This window comes from Rhinolophus ferrumequinum, chromosome 4, assembly GCF_004115265.2.
Source record: "Rhinolophus ferrumequinum isolate MPI-CBG mRhiFer1 chromosome 4, mRhiFer1_v1.p, whole genome shotgun sequence".
Classification (NCBI taxonomy): domain Eukaryota; kingdom Metazoa; phylum Chordata; class Mammalia; order Chiroptera; family Rhinolophidae; genus Rhinolophus; species Rhinolophus ferrumequinum.
Window position 1 is genome coordinate 44948972 of NC_046287.1, and position 27784 is coordinate 44976755.

At 39.2% G+C, this 27784-nt stretch overlaps 1 pseudogene; it reads left to right on the forward strand.

Annotated features, from left to right (window-relative positions):
- The first annotated feature begins 629 nt into the window (after positions 1 to 629).
- Positions 630 to 26939, forward strand: LOC117021165 (tRNA methyltransferase 10 homolog A-like; annotated as a pseudogene).
- Positions 26940 to 27784: the final 845 nt, after the last annotated feature.

The following is a 27784-nucleotide window of genomic DNA, read 5'->3' on the forward strand; positions in this document are numbered from 1 at the left end:
ATGTGGGTTCTGGGACCTACTGGGGAGGCTCTGGTTCAGGCCCAGGTCACCCACTGCCTGTGACCAGCCGGGGACTACCTGGTAAGAGCTACAAAGCGATCTTTGGTTGTTTGCTGCCTTTACTAACTCTGGAGGCACATGGGAGAGGCCACGCTGTGAACCAAGAACATCTGCCACCAGTTCCCGGCCTGGGGTAGCTTCCAAAAAGCCAGGACACCCTGAGGCCTGCTGCCATCTGCCAGCTCTCCTAAGGTTCCGCCACTGATAAAGCCTCTGCATGTTGGGTGAGGCAAGGTCTCAGGGAGTCACTAACATGGGAAGAGTTATGGTCACCAGGTTAATATAATTTCTGGCTTGGTGCCAGTGCTGAGCCTGAAGCTACTCAACAAGTCTCACAGCACTGCAAGACCAGTCGCCGCCCACCTGGGGTCTATCAGACTCTGATTGTTTTCCTGGAAAGATTGCAATGTGGGCAGGGCTGGCTGCCCTTGGAGAAAGTGCCTCCAGTGTTAGGGGAGTGCGGTGGGGTGGAGTCCTAGTGAGTCAGCAGGGCAGAGCTGCAGAGCTCACCAGACCAATCAGATTCAGATTTGGCTGTAAACGTAGAGGGCGGGCTCAACACAAGAAAGATGGCACCAGCCTGCCAGGTGCATGGGAGAAGGACCCTTCATGGTGAAAATGTCCTCCAGTGCTCTTCTCAAAGCCACACAACTCAGTTTGCCCCCCTTATGTCTCCGACACCCCGGAGTTACTGTCCCTCCACTGGAGCCCAAGGTGAGTGCCTACGAGTGAGAAAGTCTGTACGCTGGCTCTTTAAGAGGACAGCTGGGTTTCCCGCCACCTTCTGTCCCACCTGGATGATCAGAATCCCCACTGTTTTTCACAGCCAGATGTTGTGGGGGCTCCTCTTCCTGGCACCAGCACTCCAGGCTGAGGAGTCTGGTGTGCGGCTGGGACCTCTCGCTCCTCTGGGGGGAACTTCTGTGGCCGAGAGATCCCTCCTGGTTCTCAATCGCCAAATGGAGGTTTGGGGTTAGCAGGTTCCGCGTCTCTGATGCTACTAGTCTTGACATGGCTTCTTTAAATCCTTAGTTATAAAACTTCTATTCAGCCAGACTTCAGATGGTTCTGCAGGTTGACTGTTCTATAATTTTGTTGTAATTTTAATGTATTCATGGGCGGAAGCAGGCACAGTGTTTATCTACTCTGCCATCTTGGATCTCCAAATCCATAGTTTTTTTTAGTCTACTCTATTAATGGACATTTCTATTGTTTCTAATCTTTTGAGAACAATGACGCAGTTAATTACCTTTCACAAAACAATTTTCCAGGTGTGAAAGTTTATTTGTAAAATAAAGAAGTGGATTTTCTGGGTTAAAAGTTATGTGTGTTTATTATTTTGAAAAATATTGCCAAATTGCCCTCCAAAAAGAAGTTTTAGCAATTTAGACTCCTCATCCCAAATGTAATAGAATATATACTCCCCCACACTTTTACCAACACAGTGTATTATCAAATGTTTTGATCTGTGCCAATCTGAGAGATGAGAATGGCATCTGAATATAATTTTAATTTGTACTTTTCTTATAAGAATGATATAGAACATCTTTTTTGTATGTTTAAGAGGCTTTTGTATTTCCTATCCGTAAACTGTAAAGTCTCCTTTGACTATTTTTCTTCCTTTTTTGTTACTGGTTTGTAGAACTCTTTATATATTAGGAAAATTAAGACATTACATGTTATATATCCATGATCAAATAGAAATTACATCATTTAAGTGGACATATTTTCTTTATTTTGTGAATAGTTGATTGTAATTTAATAGTATAATAACACAAGGCAATTTTCTTATTTGCTTTTGAGAATCAGATTAATACATTTGATTATAACGGTAAGCTTTTGTAATTGGCAAGCTCTTCCAAACTTAATTTTTAGGTTAGTTAAATATTACATTGCTTTGTGGGGCCTAACCTTTCTTTCTCGAGGTTTTATTTTAGCTCATGCTGTTTCCGTGGTCTGACATATGTCCTGATGGTTCACATGCTGCCATTATCCTAAGCCCACATCAAGTAGCACACCTGCAAAAAAAACTTGCCCTGTTTTTCCCATTCATATAAACTTTCCCTTTTCTCAGTCTCTATAGCACATAAACTATGAAATTCATCTGACAATATTTCATACTGTCCGATATTGTTTTCTAGTTGTGCGTCTTATCCCTTCTAAAAAACAAAGACATCTTTCATGTTCTTCACATAACTTTAATCTCTTCTGGGAACAAAGTATGAACACATAAATACGTATTAACTGGAAATAACCTTCAGAGGTTCTTAACCTATGTTCCATGAATAGAATTCAGAGTGTCCTGAATTATTATTATATTACATTGCATTATATCATATTATATTATATTACATTACATTATATTAATTACTGATGTCCTTATGAGGAGAGAGAAATACATACAGCCACAGACATCAGCTGTCCATGTGAAGACAGGCGCTGCCATTAACCGAGGAAAGAGTAGGGCTACCACAAGATGGAAGAAATGAGGAAGGATCCTCTTCTAGAGGCTTCAGAGGGAGCATGGCCCTGCCAACTCCTTGATTTCAGACTTTGGACTTCCAGAATTATGAGGCAATAAGCCACCTCGTCTGTGGTGCTTCTTTATGGCAACCCTAGAAAACTAATACACACACTATCTATAACTTTGTCACCAATAGAAATAATTTTCATGCAAAAAAATATTTTCATGCAAGATTATTGTTGCTACAGATATCTCAAAATGTCTAAGCTCATTCCTCCTTTGAAATTACAATAATTAGACTCAAAGCTAAATCTTTTCATTAATGACAAAATAAATTTGTTTTAAACTATTTTGATATTACTATAACTGTATTTCAATATAATTATTTCCTTGATTGTTGTTTATTTTATTTTATGCATTTAAAAACATTATTCTGAGAAGGAGTCCGTGGGCTTCACCAGAATGCCAAAGGATTCCATGGCCCTGTAAAGTTCTGCCTGATCTGCAGTATTTAAATGTATCAAGAGAGGGCACTAGAACACCTATGCAAAACTATACCATCGCAGAAACAGAAATGTCCTTTAAATTCATATTATTTTTAGAATATTAATAATGTATGCAATGGGATCAGACTATGGAAATATTTGCAAGCCTGCTATCCTATTTATTTGTTAACTCTTAAAATTTCCATACCAATTTTTAGTACCAACAGTTGGTACTAAAGTTATTTTAAAACTGTATCCTATAGCTGGAACTACTTTACAATTTCTATGTTCAATATAAAAGTATGAAATGAGCATAAAATGGAAATTAATATAAAGAATAGCCTGACCATGTTATAAATATACATAAAATACCAAATAATACGTTCCATAGTGATACCAATATGGAAGGACCTTCTAGGTACTTACTTATCCAACCCAACCAGAACACTACCAAAAGGCTTCTTATAGTGCATGACGTAGTCCTTTTTTTCTTGGGGGGAAAAACTCTTTCTAACGGCTTTCTCAGAGAGTGCTCACTTTGCTATTTGTTAAGTTGTCCACGTGAACTGGGTGCTGGGCTATTCAACTGCATATTTTTTCACAACAATTTTAACTGGTAGATTAGTTTGAAGGGAGAACTTTTTTTTTTTTCTTTTTGTCCATCTCTTTCTCCCATCATCTAACCCCAAATCCATACCCCTTCACAGACAGCAAACTTCACAGATTTTTGCCTCATTTTTCTGGTGGAACAGAATCAGAGAACGAGAAAAATGCAGCAACAGGATGGGTCACATCTATTTCTTCTTTTGAAATTGGTAAGGCCTCTGATTAACAACTTTACTGTTTCCTAAGCATTCCAGGCCCACATTCCATGTAGCCCTGTGGTCAAGGACATGGGGGAGAAATATTCTCCCAAACCTAAAAACTCTATGCAGGGCAATGCCACCTCTTCACACTGCATGGAGACAGTATGCCATAATTTTGGGTTTAGATGGTTATGACTTTGAGGAATAGCATGAAGAAATAAAATGGAGTCACTATAGTCAAGCTGCTCCATTACTAAAATTAAGCAAATTGAGACATGATAAAACGACTCTATCCTTGTTTTAACTAGCCTGGGAATTTAAAATTTTAAACTTTCAGTCCTCCATCAATGCCTGGATATACATCAAATCTCCAGATAACATTCTAAAGGACTAAGAAAAGAATGTTCACATACCCAGACCACCTGACATCCATTATTCAGATCACTGGTCATCTAGAGGTTTATTATCTGGGACCATTCCAGAGACTAATAATACAGAGGCTAATAAAGAATGTGTTTTTAACTGTAAGAACTCTTAGCTTTTCTTTCTTCTTTGGAACACTCTGGGTATTGCCTAGTTGTGTTGCCACTTTGCAAGCCCTAAGACCCTTGAATAAATCTTTATTATTTATTTCTAGCAAAGCCTCCAGACACTTTGAGTTTGACAGCTTCAAATCTTTTTATTTTATTTATAAATTTTTTTTTAGATTTTTAAAATTAGTTTCAGGTGCACAAAACAATGTAATAGTTAGACATTTATCATTTCTATCCCTCACACAGTGTCAACCCCCCCTCCCCCATCCACTATCCCTCTGGCATCGCACACAGCCATTACATTTCCACTGTCTCTATTCCTAATGCTGTACTCGCTTCTTGTGTGTGTGTGTGTGTGTGTGTGTGTGTGTGTGTGTATAAATATATATATACATACATATATATATACATATATATGTATATATATATATAAAATTGTAGTTGACATTCATTATTGTTCAGCTTCAGCTTCAGGTGTACCGTGCAGTGATCAGGCATCTACATCTTCCCTGAGGTGGTCTCCCTAATGAGACAAGTGTCCATTGGATACTCTACAAAATCTTTACAACATTACTGATTACATTCCCAAAATTGACTTCCATATCCCCGTGGCAATCTTGTGGTTACTGACTGTGCTTTCTAATCCCCTCACCTTCCCCCTTATCCCCCCCCCCCCGCCCATCTAGCAACCCTCAGTTTTTCCTCTATATCTCTGAGACTGTTTCTGATTAGTTCATGCATTTATTCTTTTCTTTAGATTCCACATATTAAGTGAGATCATATGGTATTTGTCTTTCTCTGTCTGACTTATTTCACTTAACATAATGTTCTCTAGATCCATCCATGTTGTTGCAAATGGTAAGATTTCTTTCTTCTTTGTGGCTGCGTAATACTCCATTGTATAAATGTACCCCAGTTTCTTAATCCAGTCATCTACCGATGGGCATTTTAGTTGTTTCCATGTCTCAGCTATTGTGTATAGTGCTGCAATAAACATAGGGGTGCATAATTTTTTTTTTAATTAGAGTTTTGGATTTCTCTGGATAGATACCTAGGACTGGAATTGTTGGATCATAGGGTAGTTCCGTTTTCAGTTTTTTGAGATACCTCCATACTGATTTCCATAGTGGCTGCACCAATCTGCAATCCCACCAATAGTGCACAAGCATTCCCTTTTCTCCACATCCGCGCCAGGACTTGTTGTGTGTTGATTTATTGATGATAGCCATTTTGACTGGGGTGAGGTGGTATCTCACTGTGGTTTTTATTTGCATTTCTCTAATGGTTAATGAGGCTGAACATTTTTTCATATGTCTATTTGTCTTCTATATCCTTTTTAGAAAAATGTCTCTTCATGTCTTCTGACCATTTTTCAACTGGATTGTTTGTTTTTCTGGAGTTGAGTTGAATAACTTTTTAAAATAAATTTTGGATATTAACCCCTTATCAGATATATCATTGGCAAATATCTTCTCCCATTCAGTAGGATCCCTTTTTGTTTTATTGATGGTTTCCTTTGCTGTGAAAAAATTTTAGTTTGATGTAATCCCACATGTTCATTTTTTCTCTTGCTTCCCTTGCCTGAGGGGATATATCAGTAAAAATCTTACTCCGGGTAGTGTCTGTAAAGTTTCTTCCTATATTTTCTTCTAGGAGTTTTATGGTTTCAGAGCTTACATTTTAAGACTTTAAGCCATTTTGAATTTATTCCTCTATATGGTGTAAGGAGGTGGTCCAGCTTCATTGTTTTGCATGTGTCTGTCCAGGTTTCCCAGCCCCATTTATTGAATAGACTGTCTTTACCCCACCATAAATTCTTACTTCCATTGTCATAGATTAAATGACCATTTAGGCATGGATTTATTTCTGGGCTCTCTATTCTGTTCCATTGATCTATTTGTCTGTTTTTATGCCAGTACCATGCTGTTTTGATTACTGTAGCCTTGTAGTATAATTTGATGTCAGGTATCATTATACCTCCCACTTTGTTCTTATTTCTCAAGATTGACAGCTTCAAATCTTAAGTGACATTGGTCAAATTACTTATTTCTGAACAGTATCGTTGAATAACACTTATCTCTGAATTATCTCCTAACATGAGCTGTCTCCTCCCTAAAATGGGGTAGCAATTGCTGTTTCATGCAGTTATATAAATTCAATTTGTAAAGTAGCTGGTGCACAGTACTGTAATCCCCCTTTATCCACGGGGATAGGTTCCAAGACCCCCAGTGGATGCCTGAAACCACAGATAGTACTAAACCCTACCTATGTGATGTTTTACATACATACCTATGATGTTTAATTTATAAACTAGGCACAGTAAGAGATTAACAACATTGACTAATAATAAAATAGAACAATGATGACAATATATTGTAATACATGGCTTTGGAGCCATTATTAAGTAAAATAAGGGTCACTCGAACACAAGCACTATGATACTTCGACAGTCAATCTGAGAACTGAGATGCCTACTAAGTGACTAACTCCTAAGTAAGCACACATACAGCAGTGGGTAAACTGGACAAAGGGATGATTCATGTCCTGGGCAGGGCAGAGCCAGAGGGCAAGAGATTTTACCACACTACTCAGAATGACGCACAATTTAAAACTTATGAATTGGTTATTTCAGGAATTCTCCATTTAATACTTTTGGACCAGAGTTGGCAGTGATAACCGAAACCACAGAAAGTGGAACTTCAGATAAGGGGGGAACTACTGTGCATATTCCGTCAATATGAGCCCCATTTCTTCCTCCTCCCTCCAAACACATGCTTTCCTCTTGGAAGAGCCACACAGACCACATTTCAGTGTTACTTCATGATCCTAAACAGAGGCAGAGTGGGGCTGTTAAAAGACACATTTCAGGGAAAGATAAAAATCATGACTGTCATTGAAATATAAAAATGGACATGAGTTAAAGATTTTATTTAGCTCCTTATTCGGTGAGGGAATCAGGCAGATCTTATAACTGGTTCAATAATGTCAAGAAGCACAACTTTATATATGTTTTATATGTAGCAAAGGATATGTTGAAATGAATTATAAAATAGGCAATTTTTCCCCCACCATTTGGGGTAGGGAATCAGCTAGACCTCTCCCAGACAGGACAGAATTTACAAGGCTACCAGTTATCTACAGCTGGCAGGGTTGCAAAATAGCTCAGAATCAGAAGAAAAAAAATCAGAATCGAATGAGCCAGAAGGGTGTGTTATAGACAATGCATAATTTTCCATTGGAATACACCTTTTTTTACTACTGCTGAAGGTGTTTGCTGCAGCAATGGGCTCCTAGTTTTCTTTCCTACTTCCTAAAATTAGATCAGACGGAAACTACCCTGCTGCGAGCAGGTTGTGAAATCACTAAAAATCCAGGTCCGGGGTCCTGGAACAAAGCTAGTCTCCAGGGGCAAACAAAGCTGTTTGCTAAGACTTAGTGCAGTGTAACAAAGAAAGGGACAGCAGCACAGCAGCAGCGACCAGCTCCTCCTGCCCCCACCCCAGCTGGTCTCCTGGGTCCAGACTGCAGCCCAGGCAGCACGCAGGATCACCCCACGGGAAGCCGAGACCCTGCACCCATTGGGAGGGAAATTGACCAGCGTGGCCGGCTCCTACTCAATTTCACGCCCAGCGGGCTGCTCAGGTAAAGCTCTCCTCCCAGCAGAGCTGCACCACTAGCTCCCAGTTTCAAGCTCCCGTAGTTTGCTCACTAATACAGAACAAATTATTTCCCCAAGACCTTCTCCAATTATTGAGACCAGAAAGCCATGCAGCCTAATTTGAGAACCTCCCACCTCTATTCCTGAGCTCATGAAAATGTTAGTCTCAATGTGGCTCCTTCGCGTTACCTGTGGATGGGCATTTGGTCTGTGATGGTCATCGCCAGGTAGTGTGTTGCCTCTCGCTCAGCGTTAGTAATTAAGTACACAGGGGAACTGATCCAGAATCACGATTTTTATTGATTGACTTCAAAGTTGAACAGCAAGTGGGTGGATTCAGCTGCATGCTAGCCTTTCTCCATTCCCCTTCGACTTCCTACTTCTCAGGGCCCAGACCAGGGTGAGTCAAGTGAGGCATTCTCTCCTGCTACAAAATTTAAGGGATGCCAGGGTGCAGAAAAATCCATAATTAATTAATTGCCACTTTCCTTTGTCCTTTAATGAGTAGGAAATGTTAAGGATTTGACTCTAAGTAAACCGAGGTTACTATCCTCAATCACACGTATTAGATCACACCCCAAGGCTGTCTGGCAGAAGTCGCCAATGTTTACGTAAGGACAACTACATGCTTTTATTTTGTTTCTGAGGCCCTGACATCACCCCCTGTGTGATAATTCCACACAGAGAGAATTTCTGCTCTCGGGGGCATCTAACGTACATCATATTCCCACCACAGCACAGCACTTTATCAATATTTAATGATTGTTAGTTATTGAAGGGTGGCAGAATATGCCACCCAAAAATATGCCATTTTGGCATAAGGTTTAATTTGAGCTGAAGGCAATTGAGAAGAAGCAGATATAAGAAAAGCTCTCTGCCTTCCCCCATTTTCCTAAAAGCAGGACATAAATTTACAAAGGTGTCCCTCCTTCCTTCTCCACCAGGAAGGACAAAGTTTAACCCCTGGAGATAAGTTTAAACCCTTATCAATGAAGGCACCAATTTAAATTCACATACCAAACTTTACTCATATTTACCATGTTTTTCCTGTCACCTCCCCATCAGTGGCCTCTCCCACACCCTTCTCTCTTTTGTCTTTAGCCGAAGATGTTATTTAAGCCTGAGTTCTAAGTTACTTCTGACAGTTACTCATTTTTCCCTGGGTCTCTCCCATGTATGTATGAAGCATACAAGTTAATAAACTTCTGTTTGTTTTTCCCTTGTGTGTATTTGCTGTTCCTATATCTTGAAGTTGGGAGTTTGGTGCCATAAATCTGTGAGCCAAGATGCAAAGGCATATTTGTGAATGAATATAAGTGGAATATGATCTGGACAATTTCCTAAACAGCCACACTTCATAGCAGTTGGGTTTAAAAAATACATACATACATACATACATACATGAATAAATAAATAAATAAATAAATAAATAAATAAATAAATAAAAGCTTTATTGAGATATAATTCTCATACGATAAAATTTTATCCATTTAAAATGTACCATTATGTATGAGTTTAGTGTATTCATTTAGTTGTGCAACCATCATCACAATCAATTTTAGAACATTCTCATCACTCCACAAAGAAACACCACACCCTTTAGTCAGCATCCCGCAAACTGTCTGCACTCCCTCAACCCAATGCACCCATCAATCTAACGTCTCTTTCTATAGATTTGCTTGTTCTGGACATTTCATAGAAAGAAGTATACAATATGTGGCTTTGTATGACTAACTTCTTTCACCTAGCATACTGTTTTCAAGTCTCATCCATGTTATAATACATATCAACACTTCGTTCCTTTTTATGGTAAAGTAATATTCCATTGTATGGATATAACGCACTTTGTTTATCTATTTATCAGTTGATAGATATTTGGATTGTTTCCACTTCTTGACTATTATGAATAATGCTGCAACGAACATGCATGTAGAAGTTTTTATACATATTCATTTGTCTTGGGTATATACCTGGGATTGGAATTGTTGAGTCATACGGTAATTCTATGTTGAACCTGTTCAGGAACTGCCAGACTATTTTCCATGGTGGCTGCACCATTCTACATTCCCACCAACATATGAGGGGTCCAATGTCTCCTCATCCTTGCCAACATTTGTTATTATCTGTCTTTTTTTATTATAGCCATTCTATGGCAGATGGCTTTTATGTGTCAGGGATGAATTGATGAGAGTGCCAAATTAAGAAGGTCAAGGTGGAATAGACATTGATATGGGGTGCAATGTTTATTTAGCACATGTTGGGAGTGTCTGAATTTGGGTTCCCTCAGAATCAGACACTGAGTTAAGGATTACAGAGCAAATAGTTTATTTTACAGGAAATGAAAACACTGGAAAGGAAGTAAAGATGTGAGACCAGGAAAGCAAGCAGCCAGTTTGGGGTCAGCAATCAAGCCAGGAGCTACTGTGGCCAAGGAGAACTTGGTCTCTCTAGGGAAACTCTGAGAGTCAGCACAGAGCACACACCACCGAGGCCAGCCATTGGTTGAGGCTGTTCCCAGGGGGGCATTAATTCCCTGTCTCTGCCATGAAGACAGTCAGAGAAAGCCATCCAAAAAGGGTGGGAGGAAGGAGATTCTGGCATTTTGACGTTGGTCTGGTGTGTACTAAAGTGGTCTGAACAAGGAGATATAGACAAGACACTGAGAGAATGCAGTACAGGGGTTAGAAAATGGTGCCTAAGCTCCACAAGAAGCTTAAGTCTCATCAAGGGAAGATGTGAACATGTGCAGAAATACAGAGCAATCAATGGAATACACTGCCATGCCAAATCACAATCTGAACATTTTCAAATTGTGATTTGGCATGGCAATGTGTTCCATTCTGTGGTCAGAAAGACAAAAATGGTGACCACATACTCTAATAGTCTATTCATATAAGATGTCCAGAAAAGGGAAATCTATAGAGTTTGTTGACATAAGATACATCCAAACCTGTAGAGAATTTTTATAAGAGTTTAACTGAGCCAAGATGATGACGTTCTTGGAAAGCAAGATCTCAAATGCTCCAGAGAATGGCAGTTTTGCAGTTTCTTTTATACATTCAGAATTAAGGAGAGAATGTAAAAAAAATTACATGATCATGAGAGAAAGCAAGGCAGGAAAATCTCTGTGATTGGATTACAGAGTAGTTAACAAGATTGTGTGCTCTCTTGAGGGTGGTTAAGCTTCTGAGGGGTCTGAAAAAGAGGCATTTCAAAGGTGTGTTAACCTAGATGCACAAAAACAATGGACAGGGCTTGCTTCCAGCAAAGATGACCTTTTACTACAGAAGTTACAGGTTTGAGGTGTGACTACCCACTATTACCTGCCCAGTTAGAAATGTATGATCAGATCACCTTGTGAGGTTACTTTTGGTTAGATTTAGTACAGAGACCCCTTTTCACCCATAAGACCAAAGGCAGGCTCATGGTTGCCTGCAGCTGGGACAGGTGGGACCAGGGAGTAACTATAAATGGGATGCCTCATTGGCAGATGAAAATGTTTCCAAATTGGATTGTGGTGATGTCTGCCCACCTCGGTAAATTTAGTAAAAATCATTTAATCGTACATTTTAAATGACTGCATTTTGTGGTATGTAAATTTTATCTCAATAAAGCTGTTTTTAGAAAATGGTGCGGAGACTTGAAACTGCCTGCAGGTACAGGGATTCAGAGCGAGCCCTCCTCCTTTGTCTAGCTGCATACCAGACATTCTGCTGCCCCAGGTGATGCTGGAGCGAAACAACTCTGCTGGTTGGAAATCCATTAGACATTGTCAGCTACGAGCTGGATAAATTATCTAATCCCTCTGGGTTTCACTTTCTTCATGTAGACAACATTGGGTGTTCTCTAAAGATCACAGGAATACCTAGCACCTCGAAATCTGATAATATGATACTGTTACAAAGTGCCATTAGGGATGATTTCTTGGCACTATGAGGCATAAATATAGTGGTGGGGTAGTCATCCAAACAAAAGTGGATTGGAAAAGCATCCTAGCCTCAGAACGCTTTATAAAATGAATGGGAGTTTTTAAATGAATAATGTAAGTGCTAATAGAGTATAGCATCGGGCATAAGGAGAAGTGCACCAGAGAAGAAAGTGGCAGTGAGTAGCTTTCTGGGTGGGAAGCTTTTAATGATTTATATGGTTGATAGAAAATCTGGCTTCAGGAAACCTTTAACTCAGCTTGATGAAGAAGGCAAGGAATTTCCATTAGTTACTCCAGCCCTTATTCAGACCTTCTGATAACGAAAGAAAATTGAAACCACTGATGTGTGCTTTATATAACCAAGGTTATTGATTTGAATTTGAGCAGGTTATAAACTTGGGGTGAATGGAGAACGTGACTGGTTAAATTAGATCATACAGCCATCAGTTTTAGTGCAACTGTCTTTTAAACACCAATCCAGAAATTTCTCTTGCTGTAGACACCTCTTAGAAGCTCAGTTTTCTATCACAATTTTCCCTCACTACTTTTACAGTCAGTTTTGGTTATTATAAGTGCTTTGAGATTGAAATTTATTTATTAGCTGCTAACAAAATTACATCATTTGGAAATGGGTTTCATGAAATATTATCTTATGGGTATCTATTTTGAGAATGAAATTTATCAAAACAAGAGAATCCTGTGTATGACCAATCTTTCAAATGATTTTGCTTATGGAAAGTAATGACTCTGTGGGTGATTTTTATTATTTTCTATATTTTTTCTGAATTTTACAAATATTCTAAAACAAATTTGTGTTGTTTTATTTTAATTGTAGGCATTTTAATTTATTTAATTATGCCAAATAATGCATGAATATATTCTAGTTATAAAAGATTCAAACAACTCATAAGTATCTAGAATAAAAAATTAAGTCCTACACCACTCCTCTCACCACCAACCCCAATTGTCTTTTTGCTGCAGCTGTAACAACCATAACAGTTTATTATGTATCCTGCTAATATTTTATTTACTTATATTTCGTTTTCATGGTATTACATGTTGATTTTGTGATATGTTGTGAGTTGCCTTTTGTGCTTAAAAAGTCTGGATGATCTTTTAAAACATTATATATTTATATATTATTATTTATATATAAAATTACATGTATAACACATATAATTGCTTTTTAATGGCTGCATAGTATTCCAGTACTGTAGCTTATTTTACAATTCTCACATTGATGGACATTCAGTTCACTTGGTTTTCAAGTTAATTAGGCATCCTTTGTTTATACAGAATGTTTGGGCACAGAAACAAATATTTTTGTAGGAGAGATTCCTAGGAGTGGAATTGGTGGATACAAGATTCTTTGCATTTTTAGTTTTGGTGGATACTGCTATTTTGCTGTTCACATAACCCAAATCATATGTACTCCCACTAGAGTTTATGACTTACTAATTCTTTCACAAATCCTGAATATTACTAATTTTTAAATGTAGCCAGTCCAATTGGTAAAAAAAGTATCCCATTTCCTGAGTGACAGCAATGTTGAGGTTAAGCAAGTTTTCATATATTTATTTATCATAAGTGTTTCTCCTTCTGTCTTTTGTTGATTTTACGTGTTGTGAATATATTCTTCCATTCCCTCTCATGACTTACTTTAGTTCATGTCATTTGTCATGCAAAGATTTTTTTTAAAGAAGATTTTATTGGGGAAGAGGAACAGGACTTTATTGGGGAACAGTGTGTACCTCCAGGACTTCTTTCCAAGTCAAGTTGTTGTCCTCTCAATCTCCGTTGTGGAGGGTGCCGTTCAGCTTCAATTTGTTGTCCTTTCAGTCTTAGTTGTGGAGGGCGCAGCTCAGCTCCAGGTCCAGCTGCAGTTGCCAGCCGCAGGGAGCACAGCCCACGATCCCTTGTGGGAGTCAAGGAATTGAACTGGCAAGCTTGTGGTTGAGAGCCCACTGGCCCATGTGGGAATCGAACCGGCAGCCCTCGGAGCCACAAGCGCAGAGCTCCAACTGCCCAAGCCACCGGGCCAGCTCCTAGAGATTTTTTATTTTCAAGCAAATGTCAACTTTTCTTTATGGCCTTTAAGTTTTGATTCATGTTTATAAGGCCCTTTCCTATGACAAGATTATAAAACTATTCTCTTGCATGTACTTCTACATCTTTAACACTTTTACAAGATTAAAACTTCATTCCATTTGAGAATTTTTGTTTTACTTTGTTTTGTGTTAATGTGAAGTAGGGCTCTAACTTTATTTTTTTCCAAATAGGTAGCCAACTGCCTCAACACCATTATGAAATAATGAATCCTTTCTCCACTGATTTTGAAATACTACACTTTATCAAATCAGCATCATTTTCCATTTCATTTTTTTAAAATTATTGATGAATAGGAAATATATTTATTTAATTTAAATTTTAATATATTTTAACAAAAAGATCACTTCATTCTTTTTTTCTGTGTGAAAAGAGAAAACTCTCTTTCTTGCGATATCCTGGAATGATAGAAATGGTTTCCAGCAAAGTTCACACCATATGAAGTACCAAGAAAAATAAATGAGAATGAGATGGATAAGAGGCATTTTTCTAAAAAGAAACTGATGTTGTGCTTTGCTATTCAGAGTGTGGCCCTCAGGCCAACCATGGGCAAATGTTTAAATTGCAAAATCTCAGGTGTCTCTGCCAGACCCACTGAATCAGAATCTGCATTTTAGCAGGATTCTCAGACCACACGTGTGCACATTGAAGTTTGAAAGTACTGGTGTACTGAACATCACTGATTTTGCTTCCCTGGCAATCATGGCCCCTTCCTTTGTTAGCAACACCCTGATTTTGTTTTCCTGAGATGCACTTCCCTCCCTCGCATGTGAGAAGGACAGGGTGGGACGTGTCAACTGGAGTCTTTCTTATCCTGGCCAAGGAGAGTGAACATTCGACATGAGTTCAGCAAATAAAATTCTGTCTCCTGAATGCTTGACATAAATACCAAAAATGATTAAAGGTGCTTATTCCAACCACTGTACAAAAACAAAACCCTACTCATTAGATCTCACTCTGCTGGGCTGTCTTGGTTTCTTCCCATTCCAGGTCCTGGCTTCTCCTTTGACTCTGCAAGCCTCATCATGTGCGTTTTTGCTTTAGTTAACCAAGGTTGGGTTCTATGGCTTACACACAGGCAACCCTGACAAATTCCTCCAGGTGAAATGTTGCAAGGGACAAATTCCATCATGTGGAGCTGGTTGAGTCACGCACGGTAAGGCAGGAGAAGCCCCCACCCTTCTCTGGGAAGTTAAAGATTCCTACAAAGTAGTTAGAAAGCTCTTGCCTGTGCAGGGACTGCAGTACCCTGGGATTCTGTCCAGGTGCCTACTGAGGTTAGAGCTTCAGGGGACTTGAAGGAAGGATTCCATGTCTTGCCTCCTTCTTGTAGGTTTTGGAAGAATCTTACAAAAAAAGAGGCAAGCTTTGAAATAAAGGAGAGTCCTAAAAGGCTAGGAGAAGGGGGGCCTAGTAATCAAAGATGAAATCCACCAAGTTTATGTCAAGATTTTAGGACCAGGACCAGGACTGACCACTGGAGCATGTTAAGGACCCAAAGATCTCTAGAATGTGGGCTCCTCAGGACAGGGACTTCACCTTTTTCACTGCTGTATTGTCAACCGTTAGAACAGTGGCCGGCATATGGTAAGTGCTTAGTAAGTATTTGTTGAATAAATGCTGAGTCATTACTAATCCAAGCATTTGATTAAATGTAAATTGGAAAGGACACTACAGTTTTGTGGGAGCTATATTGCCAGAGAAACCCAAAGCCTTTCAAACAATGCAGTTTGCGTAGGGTTGACCCCCATACTCAATGCCAGAGTTGGGTGCAGGACCCTGTTATGGCTAATTGAAGCAGCGAGTCTCCACACAGTGATTGGTCGAGATGGAGACAGGACCCATGCCAAGTCAATTTCATATCTGGATCAGCTTTGACTGCTTCTCGACTCTTTCAGATATCTGAGATTATAAATACCCTTTTTCTGCTTAAAACAGCTGGACTTGATTTCTGTCACTTGTACATAAAAGGGAATTGATTCATATCCTTACTCTGCAGGTTTGTTTGCTTAGGAATTCAAAAGAGGATGTCAAATCAAGATACAATCTTTTCAAAACTTTCCTCCTTTCAGTCTTTAGTTCACTTCCACTTTAGGTTCTCTGAAGTAGGTTGAGCTGCAGTGTGAAATCAGTTACAATGCCAACAGTAATCAGGAAATTTGTTTGGGAAATGAACTGTCAAATCGCTCATGGGATCAGGGAGCCCAATGTCTCCATGACCTTGCAGGTTCCTGCTCTGGTGACCTCTAGTATTAGTCTTTGCTTTTTTTCCTTTTTTTTAAAGTTTTTTTTTTTTTAATTGGGGAAGGGGAACAGGACTTTATTGGGGAACAGTGTGTACTTCCAGGCCTTTTTTCCAAGTCAAATTGTTGTCCTTTCAGTCTTAGTTGTGTGGGGCGCAGCTCAGCTCCAGGTCCCATTTCTAGTTGCAGGGGGCACAGCCCACCATCCATTGTGGGAGTCGAACCAGCAACCTTGTGGTTGGAGAGGATGCGCTCCAACCAACTGAGCCATCCGGGAGCTCAGCAGCAGCTCAGCTCAAGGTGCCGTGTTCAATCTTAGTTGCAGGGGGCGGAGCCCACCATCCCTTGGGGGTCTCGAGGAGTTGAACTGGCAACCTTGTGGTTGAGAGCCCACTGGCCCATGTGGGAATCGAACCGGCAGCCTTTGGAGTTAGGAGCATGGAGCTCTAACCGCCTGAGCCACCGGGCAGGCCCAGTTTTTGCTTTTTTTGCTGGAAAATTTCCTTAGGTTCTACCCTTGACCTTCAGCTCATTCTTTAGGTTCATTCTCTTTCTCTCCACCCCCACTCCATCCACTGCCAGCTCTCCATCTTTACCTTCCTCTAGATAACAGTCATATTTCTGTAGACCTCAATTCTACTTTCTCCAAAGAAATGTGTGTGCAAAGCACAGTGGTCATTTGCCTGCCTGAGGGTATTAACCACTGAGGTCAGGGAAGCTTTCACAGAGGTGGCAAGATGGTGTTAAAAGATGAAGAGAAACTGGTTTGGCGGACAAAGTGTTCAGTGAGGAGCAACGTGCAAACACATTCCAGACAGAAGTAACAACATGTGTGAACGTGGGGAGAAATAGATATATAGAAATGTAATTGAAATAGTAAAGTTTAATTTCCCATTATTATTGTGGAAACAAATAACTGAAGAAACAAAAGATCTAAACAATATAGTGTATAAGATAAATTAATCAACCATACAGGAACTGTGTGTCACAAGGAGAAGTGATATCTTTTTCTTCCCCCAGACGTTAGTTGGAAAATGTTTAAACTTAGAGGAAAGTAAGAGCAGCGGTATTTCTCCCCGGGGATTCGGGCTGGTGCCAGGGAGCATATAACGTCAGAGCATAGATATGGCTGAATATGGTGCTGCCTCGTGGGCTGTCAATTTTCTTTGAAGATTTTTGGGGAAGTAAAACATTATTTTTACAAATGGCCAACTTCAATGTTTCTGAAGCAGAATGCAAGCTTCTCGTTATTTTCTAAGATGATGCTCAAGACCTCAGAGCAATGCGTTCACTCTGCTTGGCCATTAGGAAGGCTGGGCTGGGAAGGTTTGAAAAGCATGAAGGCCAAAGTTTCTTATTTATCCCAATTTTATAATTTGGTTCCAGCACACATCTCCAGACTTACCATCACCACGTCTCTCCACTCCCCGTGACCTGGGCTTCAGCCTCTTAGGATTTCTCATCATTTCCCAAGTATTCCTGCCTTAGCATTTGCTTCACCCCTGCCTAGAATCATCCTTGAAAATCCAACTCAAGTTTTACTTCCTCTTTGAAACTTCTTTCTCTAAGCAGAATGGAGTGGAAGGAGTATATCTTTGGAGACTCTGATAGACTGTATTGAGTACTGTTTCCACTTTTTCAGTCCTCTTACCAGTAAGAGCCCCTTACAAGCTGCCCTGTGACTTGCAGTGACCTCCCTGTAGGGAAGTAAACTTCCCTGCCCCGCTTATCAGAAGAGACAAGTACCACAATAAAATGGAAGTTCTCAGAGACAATGCAAGGCTCAGCCACTTCTGTTTTCCTTCTGCCACAAGAAAATACGGGCTGCTCTTTCACACTGAACCCTGGAATGAAGAAGACACATGGAGGAGAACTGTCGCCAATATACAGCTGACACATAAGAGAATTGAGAGATAAATCTTTGTTGTTATAAGCTACTGAGATTTGGGAGTGTGGAAACCAACTTGGAATCCCAGATTAATTTAAGCTGAGAACATTTAAGATTCAACAAATGCAAAAAAAAAAAAAAAAAAAAAAGGAAGCCTTCCCCCACCTGCTCTTATCTGATTTTTTTTCTTGTAATTTTTTCTTTCTTGTGAAGAACAGATAGGATGCACAAATTGTGACCATTGTATATTGGTATTAAGTCACAGTAATACATCTTCTTTTTCAAACGATAAATTATACATATTGATTGCAGTGAGAAAAGAGATTGGGTAATATTTGCCAAATTCCTGCGAGAAATAATAATGATCTAAAAATTATTCGTCCTTACTGTTTTAATGTTTCCATAAAAGAATTAATAAGGAAGTGCTTGAAATCCTCATTTAGAATTATGATGTAGGTGTCCCATGGCCCATCATCGCTGCCCCAGGAGCAGTCCGTAAATCCCTCCCCTTCTGGAAGCTGGCAGCTCGCTGGCCCCACAGGTCTTGGTCACGGTCTCAAGCAGCACTTCTGCATCTATCACTAAGATCAAGTAAGCAGAGTCCCCCAAATGCTCAGGTATTTGGAAAATTCATCGCAGAGCAAGGGGCTGGAAAATTATATAGATATTCCTAGGTTTTTGTTGAGCAAATTGTTTGACAGAAAGTAAAAGACGTAATACACTATCCGTTTGACTGGTTGTTACTTATCATTGCACAGAAACTTCTATCTCATTGAAAGTTAAAAAGAATCATATTTGAAACAAGAGATACCAGGAGTTGGTGACTGTTGTAGCTGGGTGATGGGTACCTGGAATTTAATTGTGCTTTCTCCCAATTTACATATAATTTGAATTTTTTCCATAATTGAAGGTAAACAAAGAGGGAGGGGGGAGAAGGAGAGAGAGAGAGAGAGAGAGAGAAAATCAAAGTAGACCTAGTCCAGAGAAGGCAGCATCACCTGACTTTAGCTAGTGTTTAAAACAACTGAGTAAATTACTTAACTTTCTGAGCCTCAGTTTCTTCATCCGTGATATGAAATTAACAACACCTCTCTCAGAGAATAGTGTCTTAATAAGGGGTTCCCAGGACAATATCCTTGTGTCCACAAAACAAATACCTGTTTGTAATGAGATGGTTTTTCCTCTGGTTACAAAAGTAACCCTCAAAATATTTGAAGTCTCTAGGTAGGAAGTTTGCTGTTGCAGCTTGATTATAATAAACCATTTGTATTTGGCAGCAATGCTGTTTTAAATATAAATATGTGATTGGCTTTTAGGTAAATATTTTAAAGGGCTGGAAGGATCACTTTGTCTGGGTAGCCCTAATGGCTTGCCTATTCTCTGCAGATTCAGATCTCCAGCCCAGTTGCCTTGTGATCCACTCCTTAGAAGACTTGAAACTCCTCAGCTGACCCCAAAGAGGGAATGCCCAAGGCCATCTCAGCAGAACAGCCCAAGGGAATCTGCTTTGCTACACTGAACCTGCTGAAGTTCTCTGTCGAATGCAACCTTCCTCTTCTAACCAGAGTAGGGCAGAAGTAGGCTCCCTGAAGACCCCTCCGTTTCTCTCCACCACCAGCATACACTGACACACTTCTGCTCCTGATGGATACAAGTTGTAACCTTTAACTGCCTGGTTTGGCTAGAGATGAATTCTCCCGATTTTTTCACACTGAGCCTTGAAATGATGAAAGGCAATTTAGAAGAAAATAACTCATTTCACTTTGGAACTAGACATTTATTTATTTATTCCTTAGCTTAGACTGATGCTGATGAAAAAGTAAAGAACTCAACACTGTTCTCAATTTCTTTCTTGCTGAGTTCCCACAGGTCTTTGTTTAAGCATTTAGAATGTTCCGTTTTAGCATTTACAATATGTAGTGTATCTTTTTTCCTATTAGACAGTGAGTTCTTCCGGTATATGATAGATGCTTAATGAATGTTTATTAGATGAATGGATAGATACACAGATGGATGCATGGATGGATGGAAGGATGTGATATGGGTGAATAAATGACTCTATAGGTCAATGGAATAGAAAGCTATCTGTAAGCCAACGAGATAATAATAGCACCTATCTCATAAGATTGTTATAAGTGTTAGATACCATTATTATTATTTTACATTTATCACTGTTGATCTCTATATTTGAATTAAAGAAGTTTGAATTCAAAAAAGAAATTTGAATTTATCTTATTTTACATAATCATTCAAAAAAGCAGGCTTAGTGGCTAAGACTGGGTTTGGATCTCAACTTTGACCATCATCCATCCCTCCATCCCCTCAGTTTCCCCATCTGCAAAATGGACACAATAAGAGTATATTCCTAACAGGATAGGATGAAGTCATCCATGTAAACTGCTTGGTACAATGACTGGCACATAGCAAACACATACTAAATGTCAACCAATAGAAAGAGCAGTGTTCTGTTGGGAAGGATGGGGCTTGTCAGGAGAAAATCCACAGACAACAGGTGATGGGAAGGCAGCAGTGCTGATGTCTCCGTGGGTGGCCGTTTCCTGGAAAGTCTCCGTTTGCCGAAAAGAAAGGGGAGATGGGCGACATTGGGTCTGTAATTGAAACAGCCCCCACACTCCCATGGATGAGATGGATGGTCACGGCTGCCAAGTCTTGGCTTCCTCCACTGAGGAATCTGGGCCTGTCATAGATGGAGGGTGTCCCTGTGTTGTCCATTTCCCTCCAGAACTGGTTTGAACACTAATTCATTCTGTGTATGTGTGATGATAGACCTTTGTTGATCCTTTTTTGTGCTTTTCAACTGAGTTTCTTAACACATTCTTAACATCTGTGTTTATAAAGTAAGATGAACTAAACAAAAAAGATGTATTTATCCCCCCAAAAGGTAACTTAGCAAGTTGAGAAAGGTATTTGTTCTCTTGGAGCCTAAATTTTCTCATGTATAAAATAAAGTTAGAAGATGAGCTGTAGCACTGTGCCTAGTTTTCTGGGGTGAACCTGATCCTTTCATTGGGGTTCCCTAATTCCTGGACCCTGACCCAATTGTGTATGGATACATATTTCTGTAAGTGATGTTTAGAAGGAAATCACTGATACTAAATGGCAATTTGGGACCCTCTCCCAGGTTCAAGTATCCTGCTATTCCTTCTTCTCTGTTCCCATCTGCACACCAAAGACCAGAGGGCCGCTGAGCAAGGCAATACCTGATGGGCAGAAATTGGGGGAAATGGAACAGGAGAGCTAAGTAATAAAAAGCCTCTATCTGCACAAAATTTTTCCTCTGCTGGGATTCATAGCCATAGCTTATTTCCATCCTCTCCTGGAGGAACCTCTAGGCTGGGTGCTTTTTGCTTATTAATAAGATTCAATGTATAAATAGGAATGCAACACTTTTACAGCAGCCAGCGTTTGTGGAACTTGACCGTGTGCTAAGTGTTACCATCAGCAAGACCTTTACAAGTATTATCTCTGTCCTTCTCTTTCAGGATTGTTTTTAATCAGGACTCCTGTCAGCTCACGGGCACTATTACGGCTATACCAGTTGATAAACTACACGTGTGGCAACACTACAGGTGGTAACGAGGTGATGTCCAAGCCCACCAAGTGCCTCCCACCCACCCCCTGCTCTGGCCACAGGTGAGGCACCTGAGGGGCTGCCCTGGCATCTAATCACTAGCAACCTGCTGAGGCTGCCACATCTCCCACCCAATTTGTTACCCTCAGATCCAAGGGGAAATACCCCATGCCAACCTGGCTTTCCAAGGCCTTGTTTACATTTGGCTCCCTCCATAATTAAAGTAGCTGCTGCTTGGAGTGGCCTCTATGGTATATAATGCAGGTTATTCAATATTTTAAATGTCACCCTGCATTTCTTTTCACCAGCTATAGCAGATTAAAGGGAACACAACTCTAAGATTTTTTAAAAAAAATCTCCCCAGTAATCAGATGGGCTTCATTTTTACCTGCTTTCTTGGAGACATTGTTTGGGTGTACCTATAATTATTACACAGTTGTAATCACAGCAAAGTTCATTTTTGTGTCTTGCTGCAACATTATGTCATATGAATTTTCTGAAAGTAATCACACATAATGTTCAAAATTATTATCTTAATGATTTATCCGGGGCCACTTTGATTCAAGCCAGATGTTTACGCTCTAAAAATTATGTGTGGTGGGTGTGGGAGGAAGAGAGAAAAGAAACACAATAGAATGTTCTCTTCCTGTTCACTGGGACGTTCCACTTCCCATCGATTTTCCCAACAGGTGTCAGGTAGCTAGGCAAAGCTCGAAGTTCAAAGTTCTCTTCCTGGGCTGAATTCATAGCCCTGGGGAAGAAATTCCAACAAAACTTAACAAACAGCTGTAATTACAACTTCACCAAGATACCTGGTTTTCTGTTTTAAGTTACTTGCTTTACAGCCATTTTCTTGGGGAAGCTCAATCCCCATGATACTTGAACGCTTTTTGTAGAGGTACTGAGACTACAATTAAAGTAGGGCAACTAAAACAAATGGTGAGTTCTGAAAACAACCTTGTCCATTAAGTTCTAGAAGAAGCTCACTCACTTCTCCAAAATATCACTTGATCTCAAAGTGACTAATTTGTTTGTTTATGAGAGCATTTAAGAAAATTGTGTCATCCTTTTCCATGCCCTACATTAGCTGTCTCTATACTTCCCCATGTCTTCTTTCAAGTTGGAAAAGTAATAAAGAAAAATTAGAGGCCTTGATAACACTGCTATTTGACACACTTTCCTGTTACCAAGGCTTTAAAAAAAACCTTCTTTTTCATAGAACACTGTACTATCCTGTACTGAGCTTGCTATAGGCAATTTAGCAACAGGATTTTCCTAACAGCAGTTTTTGCTTGATCTAATTTTAGGTAATTACCTCTCTTTTCCAAGCTTGTTTCTCTAGTATTTCTACTGGTCCTGGTTTGTCACACTGCACCTATAACCCCAGGATCCAGGCTTGTAAGGCAATAGAAAGAACGGCCCAATTTCTTTCATTGACTATCAAGCATGAAATGTAAGCAAGTGGGTAAAATAAGGAATGCCACATCAGTCATAAAATTTACACAGAAACAGGTAGAGAATAAAAAAACAAAATCAGAATGCCTTAGTCAGTGAAAGATTTCATAAAAACTAAGGAAATGCTAATATAACTGACAGCTGGATATCTAATGTGAGTCATTACCCCAATAGGGCACCCTACTCTATGTTCTCTGAATACTGGGGATTTTCCTTCAAAAGGCTATGCTTTCCTGGAACTGGGCTTGCTAATGCCTTAATAAAGTTAGTCCCTGGAAATAAATTTAAAAGGAAAGAAAGACAGAAGGGAAGAAAACAACCCTTTTTACTTACAGAGTTTTCCATCGTTTTGTTTGAGCACATTTAAAAAGGCTTGACTTCAAATAAATAGGTACATTTCCAAATACTTATTACAGGGAAGAGAGGGAAAATATAATTAATTTCTTCAGGACCTCCCCTGTGCCAGGCACTGAATAGGTGCCTTTTGGGTGTTTTCTCAGGGAAACTCAGCCAAACCACATGCTGAGAACTGTCTCCAGAAGCATGACACTGGCTGTCTGAGTTGGCACCAAGATGGCTTCCCTGCTTATCTCACTAAGTTTTTGTGAGGACCAAGTTATCAAGGACAACTGGGGGCGGGGAGGCTTCAAACTCCTAAGAGCCATTATCTGTGTGAGGTAGGGGGCTTCCTTTGCCTTTAGCCATTTTAAATGTTATACATTACATTTGAAGCGATCAGCTTTTCAATAATAACTTTTCCTTTACACGCAGTGTGCTACAGATGTCTTAAAGTTTATAACGTATTACACTGAGTATAACAACAATTAGTATTATTCACTTCACATTTATTCGTTCGACTCAAATGTAATAAAAATGAGAAAATACCATCTGAAAATTCCCTTTTTTAATAAATAAACTTTATTTTTAGAGCAGTTTTCGGTTTACAGAAAAAATTAGCAGAAAATACCTGGAGTCCCCATATACCCACCTCTGCTGCGTTCCTTCTTCCCTGTTAACATCCTGCATTAGTGTGGTGACTGTGTGACAACGGATGAGCCAGTGTGGACACATTATTATTAACTGAAGTCCACAGTTTACATTAGGGTTCACTGTGGGTGTTGTACACTCTGTGGGTTTTGACACATGTATAATGACCTGTATCCACCATGTCAGTATCATACAGCACAGTTTCCCCGCCCTAAAAATCCCCCGTGCTCCACCTCTTCCTCCCTCCCTCCCCCAGAATCTCTGGCAACCACTGACAATAATTCTCTCCAAACTCTAGCTGGGCTCCTCTGAGTCCTCTTCTTGGCTAAATCTCACCTTGACCTAGAAAGCCTTGAACAAACACAGGCATAGTTTCTAACATCCCAAGGCAGCATTCCTAGGATGACCCTAGTCCTGCTGAAAGTACCTGCCTGAGGAAATTCAAGGCACCAAAAGAATTGACTGTTTATTCCAGCCAACCCCGGAAGACAGGGCTCCTGTTTCCCAGCCTCTGTGGGAGGGCAGGAGCCAAACTTTGACGATTGCCAGTTAGCAAACTCAGATGCTTTCACTGGGACCAATCCCTCCTGCCCCTTTTTGTAATTTTGCACTTCCCTAATTCTTCTCAAGCTCCTGCCATTCCCTCTTCCTACTCCTACCTTCTCTCTTTAAAACAAACATCCAGTCTTCTCTGCACAGATCAAACTTTAGTTCAGTTTACACTGGGTTCTTTTTCCTGTTGCAATTGATTAAAATCTGTCCTTACTACTTTTAACTATTAGGTTGGTGCAAAAGTAATTGTGGTTGAAAAGATTAAAAATAATTGCAGAGACTGCAATTACTTTTGCACCAACCTAATGACATTTGGCTTTGTTTATGTCTTTGACACCACTTATCTTTTTTACTGCCTCCAGAGTTTCGCCTTTTCCAGGATGTCGTATAGTTGGAGTCATACAGTATGCAGTTTTTTCAGGCTGGCTTCTTTCACTTAGTAGTATCCAGCTGAGGTTCCTCCGTGTCTTTTCATGGTTTGACAGCTCATTTATTTTTATCTCTGTATAATATTCCATTGTCTGGATGTACCACATTTTATTTATCCATTTACCCATTGTGGGACATTTTGGCTGCTGCCAAGTTTTGGCAACTATGAATAAAGCTGCTATAAATATTTGTGTACAGGTTTTTGTGCAGACATAAGTTTTTGGAAATGCAGTGTTCAGTTTGCTTTTCCATCTGACACATGATCTTAAGTCATCAGAACACATCCAGAATAACTATGAAAAATGGTAAAACCTTAATGAACCAGAGAATTTAACATGTGCAATGTGCAATTGACCAGAATATTTTCCTCTGCATTTGACTTTTAAGTAGGGAGAACAAACATATAAAGAAACAAGCTATTAGAAACTTACTTTATAAAATCGCACACCCTACAGGTTCAGTCCTGGGAATTTTTGCAATTTATATTTGCAACGGTGCCTACATCTATGTCTATATTTTGTAGAGGAGGAAAATCTTTCCCTTCTTCCTGTGTAGGTTCTTTGCTGAAAGATAGCAAGGCTTAAATGAATATCAAGAGAAGAGCCAGAAACCAAGATTAGGCAAGGAATTTGAACCAATATCTAAATGACAAATGAAGAAGCTAATAAAACAGAAACAATGGGAAAAACAAGGAGAGCTCCGCAAACAAAAGCAGAAGGAAAAAACGCAAGAGAAAGCAATTAGAGTGACAATGTCAAGTGGAATCAAACTCAGATGGAAATGACAGAAAAGTATTCGAAGTGATGTTGTTCATAGCACACTTCTCCTTATCTTTGACGGCAGTTTTGCCAGCTTGATGGTATTAGAGGACATTAAGAAACTTCATAAGCAGATTCAATGATGTTATGCAGAAAATCCACGAGCACTGTATCCTGTGCAGTTTTACTTGACAAGTCATGGTCTTTAGGTGTATACATGTTAAATAACTATGGTGTAAACCTGAAACTAATATAATATTGTATGTTAGCTATAATTTAATAAAAATGTTTTTAAAAAATGCTATCCAGGAAAAATAAATGACCCCCCAGCTTTATTTCTGCAGGTAAAGATACTTAGTTTCTGGATTAAATTTCTTTTCTTTCTGGGAAGAAACAAAAAACAAAGAACATGGATGAAAATGGCAAAGGATGGGTCACTTGAAAGGATATACACATCACACCAGAGCACTATAGTGAATTCATAAAGAAAGAGGCCCTGGTTTATTTTACATCACGTTCACCCACTATACTGAAGGAATTAGATGAATCAAAGTCCTGTGTGACTGGACGATTGGGAGATGACGACCATCGCAAGGGACTCACAGATAAACAGACATCAGATCATGGAACTGGTCGTGTACAGCTCCCCCTTGGAAATTTTGTGAAGATGAATAGTAGAAAAGTTTTGGCAACTAATCATGTGTTTGAGATTATTCTGGAATACCTGGAAAGAAGAGACTGGCAAGAAGCATTTTTTTTACTGTCTTAACCCCTATGGAAAGGAACTGTTCCCACAGACAATGCCTGTGAAAGTTCTTCCCATGACAAGAAGTCTGCCAGGGTTGAAGGTGAATTGGACAGTGATTAGTGAGGAAGAAAATAGCAGAAAAAAACTAGATTTATCACACGAAGTAGAAAAGTAGGATAAAGAAAATAGCACTGAATCTACAGACTCTATACCACAAACTAGCATCATCTGTGTTTTTGGTTTTTAGTTTAAGGAAAAACTTGGAGAAAATGAGGTTCTTCATAGAATATTCAAATTGGAAGAAAATTTCATTTTCTGTTATTTCTGTTGTGCATTTAAAAAAAATTTTCAGAGCTAAGTGATGAAAAGCCCTTGTAAGAAAGCACTTTTTGTTTTTGCATGTGATTTAGATGTATAATTTTTAAAAATAGTTTCTAAGCCTCAAATAAGAGTTTTTTTGAGAATTTTACTTTATTAAACCTCCATTCTCTTATTTACTGGGTTGTGTTCTTCAGAATGTGCCTTATGACCTTTCAGTTTTATTATTTTATGTGTATATCAATGTCTTTCCGATTTACTGCTTACTTATTAGTGGAGGCAGATATTCATAAATCATAAATCTCCTGTATGGTACCAAAATGTTTTGTATGGGAGGTTACCTTCTATTTGCAGCTTTTATATTGAATTTAATAACTTTGAAGGAATATAGTGATTTTAGGAAGACGCATTAGATTGATAAGCTCAGTAATTTATTTCTTTTCACTTCTTTTGACTCTATTCCTCTTTTGTGATGCCTTTTTGTGATTCTAAAGCAATCACTCTTTAATATATTTTCTTAATTCAAATAATGGTGGTAAATTATTTCAATTACGAAATTTATTTTTTTTAGGCTATATTGTTTTTAAAGGCTGTTGAAGGATCAATTTTGTCTTTACCTAGATTTAAGACGAAATATCTCTCAGCAGCTATCTTTTCCTTCTATATATACTTTTATTAAATCACATATCTGTTGGTTCTTAAAGTAAATGAAGTTAACTTTACATGTACATCCGCCTACTATCACATAATCTAGCTAATATAAATGTATATTTC